This window comes from Nuphar pumila, chromosome 1 (genome assembly GCF_984573655.1).
Source record: "Nuphar pumila chromosome 1, dmNupPumi1.hap1.1, whole genome shotgun sequence".
Taxonomy (NCBI): domain Eukaryota; kingdom Viridiplantae; phylum Streptophyta; class Magnoliopsida; order Nymphaeales; family Nymphaeaceae; genus Nuphar; species Nuphar pumila.
The window spans coordinates 30,427,995-30,445,253 of NC_143249.1; the positions used below are offsets into that span (position 1 = coordinate 30,427,995).

The window sequence follows — 17,259 nt, forward strand, 5'->3', positions numbered from 1 at the left end:
CCTCATTTAATGATGTGGGGAAGTGGAATAGCCACTTAACTCCCATTAATGCAGGAAGTTGAAGGGTTAAAACCCCTTCGGTTTCTGGAATGAGTCTAGAAGGATCACTTCTAGGAGGTTCATATCTAGAAGACTCTATGTCATCTATAAATAGGGGTGTAGAGGCTCTGTGCTAGGTGGAAAAAGGTAGAGTGGCTGTGTGCAGTGTGCAGAGAGAGAAGAAGTAAGAGAGAGAGAGAGTAGAAAGAAGAAAAGGAAGGAAGAAGGTTCGTCACCACGCATTGATCCTCAGAGAGAGGTGTTGGTTGTGGTGTGGGCTTTGACTCGGGTTGTGCACCCGAGAGGTAATCTTGTATTCATTTCTTCCTGTGTTTTCTTTGTTGTTATTATCTTTAGCTTTGGGCAAGCTATTGGACATTGTACTCTCTACTTTCATTATAGTGGATTATTCTCTCTGTGTCCTGTGGATATAGGTCGTGTTGACCGAACCACGTAAACCCTTGTGTTGTGATTTGATTGTGCCTTTGTTAGATCCTATATTGCTTCCGCATATTTTTTTTGTTATCTTAATTTCTCTACAAGTGGTATCAGAGCTGGTTCATGGAAAATCATGTCTTTTAAGTCAGTTAGCTCTAAGTTTGAGGTGGAGAGGTTTGATGGCAAATGAAACTTTTCTTTATGGCAAAGAAGTGTGAAAGCTCTACTTGCACAGCAAGGGTTGCACAAGGCTCTTGTCGGGAAGGCGAATAAGCCAGAAAGCATGACCGATGATGAATGAGATGATCTTGACTTGAGGGCTGCTGGTGTGATTGAGTTGTGTCTATCAGATGAAGTCATCTGTAACGTGATGGAAGAGAGAACAACAACGGGAATGTGGTTGCGGCTAGAGAGCCTCTACATGACCAAGAACTTGTCCAACAAGTTTCACCTCAAGAAACAACTACATGACCAAGAACTTGTCCTACAAGTTACACCTCAAGAAACAACTTTATAGTCTTCGTATGAAGGAAGATACTCCCATTCTTGACCATCTTAGTGTGTTTAATAAGATTATTGTTGGTCTGTTTAGTCTGGATGTTAAACTTGAAGATGAGGATAAAACTTTGTTGTTACTAACCTCATTGTCACCATCTTATGAGCATCTTGTGACAACCATAATTTATGGAAAAGAAACATTGGATATGGAAGAGGTCACAGGTACGCTAATTTCCAATGAAATTAGGAGAAGACCATCACCAAATGAGGATTCTGGTGAAGGATTGATGGTGAGTTCATCCAAAGGCAGGGGTCGGTCAAAGGACAGGAAAAATGACCGCAGATATAAGAGCAAGTCCAGGTCAAGGAAGGACATCACTTGCTACAATTGTGGAAAGAAAGGGCACTTCCAGAATCAGTGCAAAGAGCCAAAGAAAAATCAGAAAAAAGGGAAAGAGACAGAATCATCAGAAATCAAAGAAGATACCACAACCACAGTTGAAGGTGAGCTTGTGATTTTGTCTACTACTAATGATCCATGTATCTGTGTATGTCAGGATACAGATTGGGTCTTAGACACAGGAGCCTCGTACCATGCCACACCACAGAGAGAATATTTCAGTACATACAGGACCGGTAATTTTGGTGTTGTCCGAATGGGAAACACAAGAACATCAGAAATTGTAGGTATTGGAGATATTCATCTCTAGACCAGTCTTGGGTACATGTTGGTGCTCAAGGATGTCAGACATGTTCCAGACTTGAGGTTGAATTTGCTTTCAGTAGGAAAGCTTGATGAATATGGCAGAAACAGTGCTTTTAGCCAAGGACAGTGGAAACTCAGCAGCGGGTCATTGGTTCAGGCCAGAGGAAAGAGATGTTGTACTCTTTACAAGATGCAAGGCAAGGTATGCAAGGGACAGTTGAATACAACTGAGGACTCTTCTATTGATTTGTGGCACAGTCGATTAGGCCATATGAGTGAGAAGGGCTTGCAGATTCTTGCTAAGAGGGAGCAACTCCCAGAGTTAAAAGGTACACGTCTAAACCCGTGTGTTCATTGCTTAGCTGGTAAGCAACATAGAGTATCCTTTGTTAGAAATGTCTTTCATAGAAAATCTCACATTCTGGAGCGAGTTTATATTAATGTTTGTGGTCCTATGAGAACAAAAACTGTTAATGGTTTTACTGATATGAAAACTTTCAGTGGTGCACTCTATTTTGTTACTTTTATAGATGACTTCTCCAGGAAGGTTTGGGCATACCCTTTGAAAACCAAGGATCAGGTTCTTGATGTATTCAAGCAATTCCATGCTATGGTTGAGCGAGAAACAGGAAAACAACTGAAATGCATCAGGTCAGATAATGGTGGCGAGTACACAGGTCCATTCCATGAATATTGTAAAATTCATGGAATTCGCCATGAGTTGACAGTTCTAGGTATCCCACAACACAATGCAATTGCAGAAAGGATGAATCGTACAATTGCAGAAAGAATCAGGTGTATGCTTGCACAGTCCAAGCTGCCAAAGAAATTCTGGGGCGAGGCCTTAAGGACAACAGTTGATGTGATCAACTTGTCTCCTGCTCATGCCTTAGCAAATGATGTTGCAGATAGGGTATGGTCAGGAAAGAATGTGTCTTACAAGCACCTGAGGGTATTTGGATGCAGGGCATTTGCACATATCCCCAAGGAGGAGAGGTCCAAGCTTGATGATAAGACGAGGCAATGCATTTTTTTGGGATATGGTGATGCCGAATTCGGCTACAGGCTATGGGATCCAGAGAAGCAGAAGGTATTCAGATCCAAAGACGTGGTATTCTTTGAAGACCAGACACTTGAAGATATCAAGAAAGAAGTGTCAATTCAGACTTCTGCAGGTGGATCTATCCACTTAGATCCAGCTACTTCTCCAGTGGCACAAGTTGAAGGAAGAACAGTGCAGGAAGATGATGGAGAGGCGGATGTTGATTTACCCGTAGGCCATGTTGAGCAGGAAGAAATTAGAGAACAGCCTCTTCCAGAACCCCAATTGAGAAGATCTTCCAGAGAGTCACAACCTTCCAGAAGGTATTCTCCACATGAGTATGTGATGCTTACTGATGCAGGTGAACCAGAGAGTTACCAGAAAGCACAAGAGTGTGAGCAAAAAGAGCAATGGCTAATAGCTATGCACGATGAGATGGATGCATTGCAGAAGAACCACACTTATGATTTGGTGGAACTAGCAGAAGGCAGAAAAGCCTTGAAGAACAAGTGGGTTTTCAGGTTGAAGACTCAAGAACAATGCTCTCAACCAAAGTACAAAGCTAGATTGGTTGTGAAAGGCTTTGGTCAAAAGCAAGGTATTGACTTTGATGAAATTTTCTCTCCTGTTGTTAAAATGTCTTCTATTCGTGTTGCTCTAGGTATTACTGCTAGCCTGGACTTGGAGATTGAGCAGCTAGATGTGAAGACTGCTTTCCTCCATGGTGATTTGGAGGAGGAGATATACATGGAGCAACCAGAAGGTTTTAAAGTCAAAGGTAAAGAAAATCTTGTATGCAGGTTGAAAAAGAGCTTGTATGGGCTGAAGCAAGCTCCAAGACAGTGGTACAAGAAATTTGATTCATTTATGGCTGAAAATGGATACAATAGATCGACTGCAGATCATTGTGTCTACATAAAATGGTTCGGTGAGAATTTTATTATTCTCTTATTATATGTTGATGATATGCTCATCCTTGGACAAGATATGTCTATAATTGACAGGCTTAAGAAGGAACTGAGTAAGACCTTTGCAATGAAGGACATGGGGCCAGCAAAGGAAATATTGGGCATGCAGATCTCTCGTGATAGAAAAACCAAAAAGATATGGTTATCACAGGAGAAATACATCGAAAAGGTGTTGGACAGGTTCAATATGAACAATGCAAAGCCAGTTGGTTCTCCTTTTGCAAGTCACTTTAAGCTGAACTCGGAGCAGAGTCTATCATATGACGAGGAGAAGGAGAAAATGAAGAAAGTTCCTTATGCTTCAGTAGTCGGAAGCTTGATGTACGCGATGGTATATACGAGACCAGACATCGCATATGCAGTAGGTGTTGCTAGTAGATTCCTTGCAAATGCAGGAAAAGAGCATTGGGCAGCAGTAAAGTGGATCTTTAGATATCTCAAAGGGAGCTCCAAAGTTTGTTTAAGCTTTGGTGGTGGATCACCTGTCTTGACAGGTTACATAGATGCAGATATGGCTGAAGATATTGATACGAGGAAGTCCACATCTGGTTTTGTACTCACTTTTGCAGGGGGAGCTGTGTCATGGCAGTCAAAATTGCAAAGGTGCATTGCTTTGTCTACTACTGAGGCAGAGTACATTGCTCTTACAGAAACTTGCAAAGAGATGTTGTGGATGAAAAGATTCTTGATGGAGTTGGGTTTTGAGCAAGACAAGTACTTGGTGTACTGCGATAGTCAGAGTGCCATTCATCTTGCAAAGAATCCGAGTTTTCACTCAAAGTCAAAGCATATAGATATCAGGTACCATTGGATCCGAGATGTGTTTGAGAAAAATTTGCTTCATCTTACAAAGATCTCCACAAATGATAATGGTGCAGATATGCTGACAAAGGCCTTACCGATGGAGAAACAAAATACATGTCGGCAACTGGCCGACATGAACTTCAATTGATTAGTTGAATTGAAGTATCCCCTAGGGCTGGAGGGGGAGATTGTTGGGTCCAGCCATATCCCTCATTAATGGTATGGGGAAGTGGATTAGCCACCCACTTGTCATTAATGCAGAAGAAGTTGAAGGGTTAGCCCTATCCTCTCATTTAATGATGTGGGAAAGTGGAATAGCCACCTAACTCCCATTAATGCAGGAAGTTGAAGGGTTAAAACCCCTTCGGTTTCTGGAATGAGTCTAGAAGGATCACTTCTAGGAGGTTCATATCTAGAAGACTCTATGTCATCTATAAATAGGGGTGTAGAGGCTCTGTGCTAGGTGGAAAAAGGTAGAGTGGCTGTGTGCAGTGTGCAGAGAGAGAAGAAGTAAGAGAGAGAGAGAGTAGAAAGAAGAAAAGGAAGGAAGAAGGTTCGTCACCACGCATTGATCCTCAGAGAGAGGTGTTGGTTGTGGTGTGGGCTTTGACTCGGGTTGTGCACCTGAGAGGTAATCTTGTATTCATTTTTTCCTGTGTTTTCTTTGTTGTTATTATCTTTAGCTTTGGGCAAGCTATTGGACATTGTACTCTCTACATTGTACTCTCTACTTTCATTATAGTGGATTATTCTCTTTGTGCCCCGTGGATGTAGGTCGTGTTGACCGAACCACGTAAACCCTTGTGTTGTGATTTGATTGTGCCTTTGTTAGATCCTATATTGCTTCCGCATATTTTTTTGTTATCTTAATTTCTCTACAGCTTTAACATTCTCATGGTTTCTAAGTGAGATGTACAAGATGGATTGAATACAACCCATGACCGTAACTGCTCCAGATGTGCCTAACCTTGGAAGTTGCTAACCTAGATAGCCCATTATGTCTGAAGATTCAAAGGTGCCTATACCATATCTTTAACAGTTTTTCTTTCTCATTTCCAGCAAAGATGATGGACCCAAGGCTGAATGAGGACGCAGAATTTGCCTACGGTTCGAGTCTATTTGATCTAAGACATGCTGTTCACCCAGGCCTAGTGTATGACATGGACCAATTGTCATACGCCCAATTTCTCTATAAAAATCACATAGACGGCGTTGCCTTGGGAATCGTGACTGGTGGTCAATATAACAACTGCTCCGCCATACCTGTCGGCCAAGGCTATGATGGTCTCAACTACCCATCGATGCAGGTCCAAGTTAACAATGGATCCGACCCGATCCATGCTGTGTTCTATCGCACAGTGACCAATGTTGGTGCAACAACTTCAGTCTACAAAGCAATGGTCAATGTCCCAAGTGGGCTTAAGATCAGTGTCACACCAGAAACTCTCTTATTTAGCAGACGGGGACAACGTCTATCCTTTAAGGTAGAGGTGAATGGTGATCCTCTTGGCGCCAATCCTATGGCATCAGCTTCACTTGTTTGGGATGATTCAAAACATAAAGTCAGAAGTCCCATCGTTGTATATCAATTGGCTCCATTCCAAGGAATCACCCATATGTAAAATGTCAAACTTTCATGATATTGAAATTACACTTTTACTTTATAAGAAGAATTGTTCTTTTAGTAATTATTTTTTCATGTAAAACTTATTTATGACTTATTTTGGAGAAAAGGCTCAAGGATGAGCAAAAATGCAGGCTTTATCTACCTTTTTTAATGTTACTTTTTTCTCTCTTCAATTATTACTTTCTTCTTCTTCAGTTTCCTAACACTACAACAAAGCAGTGGATTAGCGACGACCACATTCCGTCGTGAATCCGTCGCTAACATGGTTAGCGACGGATTAGCGACAACGAGGCGACAGTATGCTTACGTCACAAATATTTCGACGCTAACTGGCGACGGAATAATTTCGTCGCCAGGTCCGTCGCTAATTGCGACGGAATAACGAGCGCTATATTCCGTCGCCAATCCGCCGGTACTAAACGGCGAGCACGGCTTGGCGACGGATTTACTGCCGTCGCTAGATTAATATGAATAGCGACGTATGGTTCCGTCGCAAACACGAAAAAAAATTAAAAAAAATTTATTTGAAAATTAAATACCGAGAACTGTACAATTTCTATTTTTTGTACAATTTATATTTCCTGTAAATAAAAAACAAACCACACAAAAAAATTCATATAACAAGAATCTACAACAATTAATCGTTCCACCTTAAAATTAAGAAGTTTAATTATTTGCAATTCAACAATTACAATTAGGAAAAATAAAAAAAATAGAACTTCTTTAACACAGTCCTCTAATCATCGCCAAGATTTTGTGCGTCTTCTTGTTCATTGTCTTTATCTGTCCCTTCAGCGCCACTACACTGATTATCGCTAGCAGCCTACACAAGAAAAGAACAGTCAGTATTGATAAACAAAATATAATGAAATAAATTACACACTATATGTGATCTAAGGCAATAAAAAAACTCTATATGTGATTCTATCATGCTCATATGTGCTTTAAGGCAGACAAAAAGTTATATATATATATGTGTGTGATTCTATCATGCTCATATGTGTGCTAAGGCAGTCAAAAAATTGAATATGTGATTATAGCATGTTCATATGTGTTCTAAGGCATCTAGAAAAACTCAATATGTGATTCTACCATGCTCAGATGTGCTTTAAGGCAGGCAAAAAACTATATATGTGATTCGATCATGCTCGTATGTGTGCTAAGGCAGTAAAAAAATTGAATATGTGAATACAGCATGCTCATATGTGCTCTAAGGCAGGCAAAGCAAAAAATTTTATATGTGATTCTATCATAAATGATATATAACATGTTCATATGTGTTCTAAGGCAGTAAAAAAACTCTATATGTTATTATAGCATGCTCATATGTGTGCTAAGGCAGTCAAAAAACTGAATATATGATTATAATATGCTCATATGTGTAATTAGGCAGTCAAAAAACTGAATATGTGATTATAGCATGCTCATATGTGTTCTAATGCAGTAAAAAAAACTTTATATGTGATTCTATCATGCTCATATGTGTTCTTAGGCAGGCAAAAAAACTTTATATGTGATTATAGCATGCTCATATGTGCTCTAATGTAATAAAAAACTCTATATGTTATTATAGCATGCTCATATGTGCTCTAAGGCAGTCAAAAAACTGAATATGTGATTATAACATGCTCATATGTGTTCTTAGGCAGGCAAAAAACTGAATATGTGATTCTAGCATGCTCATATGTGTTCTAATGCAGTCAAAAAAACTTTATATGTGATTCTATCATGCTCATATGTGCTCTAAGGCAGACAAAAAGTTATATATATATATATATATATATATATATATATATATATATATATATATATATATATATATATATATATATATATATATGTGATTCTATCATGCTCATATGTGTGCTAAGGCAGTAAAAAAATTGAATATGTGATTATAGCATGTTCATATGTGTTCTAAGGCATCTAGAAAAACTCTATATGTGATTCTACCATGCTCAGATGTGCTTTAAGGCAGTCAAAAAAACTATATATGTGATTATACCTGAGAGGGACCTGGAATCGAAGATCCCCTATCCTTAACAGCGGCCTTGATCTCATTTCGGAGAAAGGGGGCGACGATGTATTGGAAGTAGTTATTCAGTGATTCATTAATGATCTCGCGTACATCATCACCGAAAAGAATAGTCGGCTGCTTGGAGCTTATGTCGGCGCAAGAAGTCGGTGAGCCTTAACTGGAAGAACCAATAACTGGTGAAGTATTCATATTACTCCCAAACCCGAACACGCGACCTTTTTTGGGTTCACCTGCTGCAGTCACCCATGCTGTAGGATCAAATGATGGATGTTGAGTAGCGTCTTCGCCATATCGCTCTACCATCTGTTGCTCATATGCCTCCTACAAAATAATGTTTAAAGTATTCATTAATAATTAATGATAACATTATGATAACTTGCATATATATTGCAATGATTATTAATAGAATTAATACATACCATTGTCGTTCTCGCCTTCTCTGATACGAAGACTCCCGTGGTCTTCCTTTTATGTGTTTCTACAAATACATCCTTATATGGTACACTGCCTCCTTTTTCTGCTTCCTGCGAAGTTAAATGACAAAAGATTTAGTACACAAGTTTGCAACAATACTTATAAAATTAATATTATATATTGATGAGTTACCATTTTCTTTAGGTGGCTCCCAAATGTCTTAGATCCATCTGTGTGTAGATGGGCTTCGGGCATCTTCGATCGATTTTGTGCAGCCTTCGCAGAGCGATTTCTAAATGCATCTCCTGCCCACTTATCGCACATTTCATCCCAGTAATCTCTCCTAATAGTAACAGGACCATGGCCTTTCCACAGTAATGGATCATCTACTACGCCAGATGTTTTTTTTGCTGCAGTCTTCATAGTGTGCAGCATGTCTGCAAATCGATTGGCAGCCACCTTCTGCCACACCTTCCTTGCATCATTTTCTTCCACCGTAGTTGCGAAACGATTCGAAGCCTATAAATATTTTCAGAAAGTTAGTAGACATTGCTTAAATAAATTAAATATGAAACACATTAACTATGAGGAACAACTGTATACCATAAATGAGGACCACAATCTGTCTAACACCTCCTTTGGGTACTCTTTCCATTGAGCAACTGGTCCTGGTAGATGTTGAAGAAGTGAATTCCTAATCTCCCGTACTACTTCTTGTGGCTCAAACCTCGTGCTGCACATGAATTGTTACACAGTAAATATCAATATAAAATATTTAAAAGATATGCAATAATTGAAAACAAAATACTTATGGTCGATTATCGATATACACTATTCGAATGAGTCTTCTTGTGCCAGCCTGAGAAGACCCTGTTTTCTGTGTTGGTTGTTGACTTGTGCGATCAACTGGTGTAGGTGGGTCGTGTACAGGCGCAACATCATCTGTAAAAAAATATATTAGAAATTCTCAGAATGCGCATTTGAACTAATCAAGCATCCAATTAGTTATATGATATACCTATCATAGGAGCCCGTGAAGATGAAGGCTGAGCCTGGCTACTACTGGATGAGCGACCACTATAACCTCCATGAACCATATTCTAACAAATAACATATGTCATACAATACATTCAAATAATTCACATCAAGTATTACAATGCATTCAAGTCATTCACATCAAGCATTGCAATGCATTCAAATAATTCAAATAATTCACATCAAGTATTGCACTAATTCAAATCATTCGTTAATTGCATAAATTATAATACATTCAGATAATTGAAATCATTCACATCAAGTATTACAATGCATTCGAATCATTCGTATCAAGTATTAATATACATTCAAATAAAATTTTTAATCATTCACACCAAGTATTGCAATACAACTCACATCAAGTATTACAATGCATTTAAATAGAGGTTTGTAGTATAAGATTTTGCTCACTAGCTTGAGAATTCTTCCTCATTACTAGTTTGACTTTCTTTTTCTTCTTCTTCTTCTTCTTCTTCTTCTTCTTCATTGTTTGCCCATCCACTTGGTACATCATTTGGATCACATTCCTCTATGAATGTTTCATCGGCCAATGGAGATATGACATGCATATCATGCGCAACATCGTGACCTTAAGCGAAGTCATAGACATCATCTGATTGATAGTAATCACTGTCTTCAGCTAACTCATCTTCCTGTAACTGATCATACTCGGGGTATAGTTTGGATTTCACCTTGCAAACTGCCCACCATTCATTTCTATCTGACTTTTTTATACTCGGATATAAAGTATAATAAACTTGTTGAGCTTGCGAGGCTAATATGAATGGTTCATATGTTCCAAACCTGGATTTATGATTCACCTCCACAATGCCTGAAGCTTTGTCGAGTCTTGTTGCAGTTGGATCAAACCAATGACACTTGAATATCGTAACCCTGTTATTCATGCCTAAGTAAGTCAACTCCATTATTTCCTCTATAACACCCTAGTAATCATGTTCATTTTCATTGTAGCTGCTACCCTTGACACACACGCCACTATTTATCGTTGATTTGTTTGTACCGTAGTCTTTTGTATGGAATCGATAACCATTTACGATATACCCGTTGTAGCATTGCACAACTTTGGTCGGACCATTTTCTAAATCACCTATTCCTTGATCTTTAACATCACCATGGCGAACCTACGCACAGACATAAACAATTATTGTGATCACGATCAATTAAGTAACTTAGTGTTGTTTATAAGTACAAAATTTATGTTAGCTTATTTACCAACTGCTTCAACCACTTCACAAACTTAGTTTCACGTTCTTTTTGTACTTCTGCATCAGTGAGATGTGAAACTTCGCTTTGCAACTCCAGATCAAATCGTCTGCAAACCACAAATACTTATATTACCGAGCCATGTATCCACATATAGAACATAAAAGGATTTATAATTGAGTTGCATATACATATACTTACTCGATGTATGGGTCGATCGCTGAGCAATTAAAAAGAATATAGATGTGTGCTGCATCTTGCTCTCGATCTGTCAATAGCCTTGATCGGCAACTACCAAATGCATGCCCAAGTGGTTGAAATATCGACAGTTTGTCAGCTACAGTTACTTGTTCTCCATCATCGTTATGGGGCGGGCATGTGTAACGTGTTGGAATATGAGGTTCGAAGTACATAGATGAGAAATTTGAAATCTCTTCTAAAGTGTACGCCTCACAAATAGAGCCTTCTACTCTTGCTTTATTACGAACCTTTTTTTTTAGGTCGAACATGCATCTGACAAGAATATACATTTCAAATTTTAAATATATGTCATTAAAGAGATGTGCTATAAAAAAACATATACCTTTCAAATGGGTACATCCATCGATATTGCACAGGGCCACCAACCATTAGTTCATATGGCAGATGTATGATCAAATGTTCCATAACATCGAAAAATGCTGGCGGAAATATCTTTTCTAACAGACAAACAGTGGTGATGACAGAGTCCTCGAGATTCTTTACATCTGATACAACGACCTCCGATGCGCACAATGTTCTGAAAAATCCGCTCAACTCAGACAATACCCCCCATATAGGTTTGTCTAACATATCATGGAATGCTAGGGGTATCAATGGTTGCATAAAGATATGACAATCATGGCTCTTCAACCCATATAACTGTCCATCGTCAATCTTCACAGCCCGAGCAATGTTAGAGACATATCCATCTGGAAATCTCAGTTGTCTCAACCATTGACATACATGTTTTATTTGATCAGGTCCGAGCACGTACTTCGCCTTTGGTTTCAGTACTTTGCCATTATACTCTTTGAGTTCCAATTCTGGTCTTTTACATATTAATTTTAAATCCATACGGGCCTTCGGATTATCCTTCGTTTTTCCTTTAATATTCATTACTGTATTTAACACATTATCAAACACATTTTTCTCTACATGCATCACATCCAAATTATGTCGTATCAATAGGGTCGGCCAATACGGTAGTTCCCAAAAAATAGATTTTTTCGTCCAATTGTGATCCTTCCCAAATCCACGGAAGGGTGTAGGACTGCGGGCATCTGTTAATACATCTGGAAAGTATCGCAATCTTCTTAGAATCTCTATGCCGGACAATCTTGAGGATGGACCTTCCGTTTCAGTTGTGCCTGCTTTAAATGCATTCTTTTGACGTCGGAACGGATGATCGCTGGGTAGGAATCGACGATGGCACTCAAACCAGCAAGGCTTCCTTCCATGCCTCAATCTAAAAGCTTTGGAATCCTCCATGCAGTACGGACAAGCCAACCTCCCATGTGTGCTCCAACCAGATAACATACCATATGCAGGGAAGTCACTGATTGTCCATAGAACAGCGGCCTTCATGTTGAAATTTTGTTTTTTGTGGGCATCATACGTGGTAACACCGTCATCCCACAGTACTTTTAATTCATCAATCAATGGCCTTAGATATACATCAAGATTTTGGCCAGGTGAGGTCGGACCAGGGATCAACAGAGACAAGAAAAGATTTGGACGTTTCATACACAAGCTTGGTGGAAGGTTGTATGGAGTAACAAATACTGGCCAACATGAGTATGGAGTTGATCTACCCCCAAATGGATTAAATCCATCTATACATAGACCGAGTCTAACATTTCGCACTTCCATTGCAAAGTTCTGATGAGTACGATCAAAGTGCTTCCAAGCTTCAGCGTCAACAGGATGCGTGATCTTGTTTTCATCGTGTCGAACTTTATTTGCATGCCATCTCATGTGTTTAGCTGTCCTTGAAGACATATACAATCGCTGCAATCTAGGAGTGATAGGAAAGTAGCGGAGCGACTTGTATGAAACTTCCTTTGATCTCGTGCTACCATTGCCTCTTGTCTTTGGCTTGAACCGAGGATGCCCACATGACGGGCATGATATGTCGTTTTCCTGCTCCTTGAAATACAACATGCAGTGATTTGGACAAACATCAATCTTTTTGTAACCCATACCTAGAGCGTTGACCATAACTTTCGCACGATAGAAATTTTGTGGCAATTTCTCATCTTTAGGCAACATACTCTTCACAATCATGCACAAACGGTCAAAACATGATTGACTCAAATTATACTCGGACTTCAAATTCATTAGTTAAAGAACTGCAGACAAGATAGTGTGACTCTCACAACCGTTCCAAAGTGGCTCATCAGCATCTCTAAGTAAATCATAAAATCTACTAGCTGCATCGTTTGGTGATTCTTCATCTATGGCAGTTCTTACATCACTAGAACTCATAGCAGAACCCAGTTCTGTTCCTGCGGCATTAAATATCAAATTCATATATGGATTATCGTGCACCACATTCACCGGTGCATCAAAATCGTTTCTAAATTCTTCTCCATGAAACGTCTAGTTCTGATAATCACTCACAAAACCCTTCCTGTATAGGTGATGTCTAACGCCATGAGGTTCTAAAAATCGATTATTCTTACAAATCTTGCAGGGACACCTAATCCGACCTGTGGGATCTACTGTACTGACACTTGTCGTTGCAAATTCAATAAAACTGTCAACACCATCCATATATTCATGCGATAACTCATTGTCCACTATCCTACGGTACATCCATTCACGATTTGCAGTCATTTTGTCGTATGATGGTGCGAATAGTATCCTAACCAGTTAAAAGAGAACCATCAGAATGCTATGATGAAGAAAATATCAAATTTATCATGCAATATATAATGTCATACAATCACAAGAATTATGATACATGCATTGATAACTTAATATTTTCATGTGCAAACTATTCATGACACGATACATTCATTTGAAGCATGCTTTCAGTATACAATTTCACATGGTAGACATAATCAAATTGAATGTAACTACATGTAAGCATGGATACAATCACATCAAACATTGCAATACATTGAAATAATTCATATCAAACAAATCTCAAACATGTACCTGCAGCAAACACACTCCAATATCCCACTAACTACTACCATGCCTAGCATGGACTCCGTACTCCAAAAATAAGAACACTTCCATATATATACATTAAAATCATGCTCAGCATGATCTCCGAACTCCAACAAAGCAGTCCTAGATATCAACAACTAAGTGAGTGTGTGAACAATAAAGTGTTACATTCAATAAATTAAATAACATGTGATGCGCTTGCATCACTTACTCACCACGGGTATTTACCCGATTTGCATTGTTTTTGTCACTTACTTACCACGGGTGGCGGGGCACAAGCGAGTTCCGTTGAAAAATCTGCACAAAAAAACACTATTTTAAAATGAAGTCACCACGGAAAAAAAACTGTTCTGGCAAGGGGTCGACTCCCCTGCTGTTCCGGCAGGGGGTCGACCCCCTTACGGAACATAGGGGGTTAACCCCCTTACGGAACGTAGCGAGTTAACTGACCCCCTGTTTGGGTAGCGGGTCGACCCCCAGCCTGTTATGGCAGGTGGTTAACCCCCTGCCGGGGTCGACCCCCTGCCCGGGTCGACCCCCTACCAGAAAGGCAGGGGGCAAGGGTCCCCTACCGAAAAACGCAGGGGATTAGCCCTCTGCAAGAAACGCAGGGCGTTAACCACCTTCCGGAAAACGCGGGGGTTAACCCTCTGCCGGAAAACGCGGGGGTTAACCCCCTCCGTTTTTCGGAAGGGGGTTAACCCCCTGCAGGAAACGGAAGGGGGTTAACCCCCTGCCGGAAACGGCAGGGGACGCAGGGTGTTAATCCCTTGCGTTTTCCGGCAGGGGGTTAACCCCCTGCGTGAACCAAGAGGGGGTTCACCCCCCGTCGGAAACGACAGGGGGTTAACCCCCTGTGTGAACCGGGAGGGGGTTAACCCCCTGCATGAAAACGGGGGTTAACCCCCTGCCGAAAACGGGAGGGGGTTAACCCCCTGCGTGAAAATGGGGATTAACCCCCTGCGTGAACCGGGAGGGGGTTAACCCCCTGCCGAAAACGGCAGGGGGTTAACCCCCTGTGTGAACCCGGAGGGGGTTAACCCCCTGCCGGAAACGGGAGGGGGTTAACCCCCTGCTTGAACCGGAAGGGGGTTAACCCCCTGTCGTTTCCGGCAGGGGGTTAACCCCCTGCCGAAAACGGGAGCGGGAGGGCGTTACCTTTTTCCGGGCGGCGAACGGTGGGACCGGCGAACGGCGGGAGCGGGACCGACGAATGGCGGGAGCGGCGAACGGCACGAGCAGCGAAAGAAGAAAAGGAAAAGCTTCCTGGGATTAGGGTTATTCGAAAGTTAGCGACGGATTCATTCCGTCGCTAAGCCAACGTAAAATCAAATTCGCGAAACTAGCGACGGACTAGGTTCCGTCGTTAACGTCGTCGGTAAATGGTGCGATCGTACCGACGAAACAGTCTGTCGCAACATCCGTCGCTAATTAGCGACGGACTATCTTCCGTCGCTACTTTCATAAGATTCAGTAATAATAGCGACGAATATTTGTCGCTTGCCAATCCGTCGCTAACTAGCGACGGAAAGATTCTGTCGCTAACGTCCGTCGCTAACAACGTATTTTCTTGTAGTGTAAATGCTTCATATTCAAATCTTAAAGCTTGCACTTGGAAATGAAACGATGCATGGTTGAAGTGTTTAGCCTGCACGCAATAAGTTTAGAGTTCAAATCCTATTCGTTATAAGTTTGAAACAATAGATTATTTTGTAAATGAGCCGAGTTTGAGTTTGGCTTAGTAGGTTTATGTTGTAAATTCTATTATTTTCAACTATGAACAAGTATATATATATATATATATATATATATATATATATATATATATATATATATATATTGTAAATGAACTAGCTTGTACTTTGCTTGTTTGGCTCAAGCTTTTCACGAACTCAACCATGGCTCAATTCAATCAAGAAATGAGCTGAACTTGAACACCCTCTACAATCTTGGATTATCATATGGTGTTTATATATTCTCCAATAGTTGAGTTTTTCTTCAATCAGACAATACATATTGTTTTTATTTTTTAATTAATATACTTTTAAGGAAGTAAAAAGTATGTTTTAGATTATGATTTTTCAAGATTTTGGTATGTCTTTAAATTAAGTGCTAAACATTAACGGATTATAATACTTTGTATTGTAAAGTTTTAAATGCATTGTGAGCCATCCCTTTCCACTTTTTGAAAAACATGTTGAGATGTAAAAACTTCACAACAGTTGGTCGGTTGAGGGACAATGGCAGATTAATGTAGCTAGACAACATAGTTTAGCCAACAGCTTCAGGATTTGCTGTGATCATTGGCAGGAATGAGGATTAGGAACAATAATGACAAAATAAGGTGAAAATACGAGAAAGATGGAGAGTAAAATATGACCTCTTGTTACTAGATATCGGCCACCCTTTTTGCGACCTGGCTGCCAGATCGCTATCACGGGGGGGGGGGACCTTCCTCCAAGGGTGACTCGTTCTCCACGGCATGGCAAAAACTGATGACAATCTCCAATTGATGGGGTTTCAACTGGTTAGTCGGTGCTATTTTTGTGAGTGTGTTGTGGAATCTAATGAGCACCTCTTCGCTGAATGCATATGGTTTAGGAAGCTGCAGGAGTTCATCTGGAACGAGGTTACAATTGATAGTTTTTGCAGTCTGTGGGATGTGTTCCTCTCCCAAAAGGATCGGGCAAAGGGGACTACAAGTGGAGTAGCTGGGTTTTGATTTCAATCGCAGCTGATTTGGTTACACAAGAATGAGATTGTTTTTTAGAGGGCAACTCCAAGCATAAAGTTATTACAGGTTAGAACCACCATCGAGTGTAGAGAATGGATGATGTTGAAGAAACCCAAAAACAGAAGCACCGTCTTGCTTCCGGACATGTTGGTTCAACATGCTCATGTTTAGCGGTTCTAGAATTGGGACCTCTTTTGATAGCTCATCTCGAATTCAACTGTCTCAATCACCATGTTTTTAATTATATTTGTATATGTCATGAATTAATTTCTACAAAATGAGAATGTTTGCCTTTCTTCTCAAAAAATAAAATCTTCACTAAACATATATCTTGTTAAATAAATTATAAATAATAAATATATAAGATTCAGTTGATGAAACACTCAAATATTGGAGAAGGAGAGCTGCCTGATAATCATTGGTTATAGATTTTGGACCTTCTTTTGGTTGAATTATATCTTTGCTTTACTTATGCACACACAAGTGCCTGTGTGGAT

General features: G+C 40.0%; 1 pseudogene; it reads left to right on the top strand.

Moving 5' to 3' along the window:
• LOC149848565 (subtilisin-like protease SBT4.14) overlaps nucleotides 1-6,117 on the top strand; it is a 71,896-nt pseudogene extending 65,779 nt beyond the window's left edge.
• The last annotated feature ends 11,142 nt before the right edge of the window (nucleotides 6,118-17,259 follow it).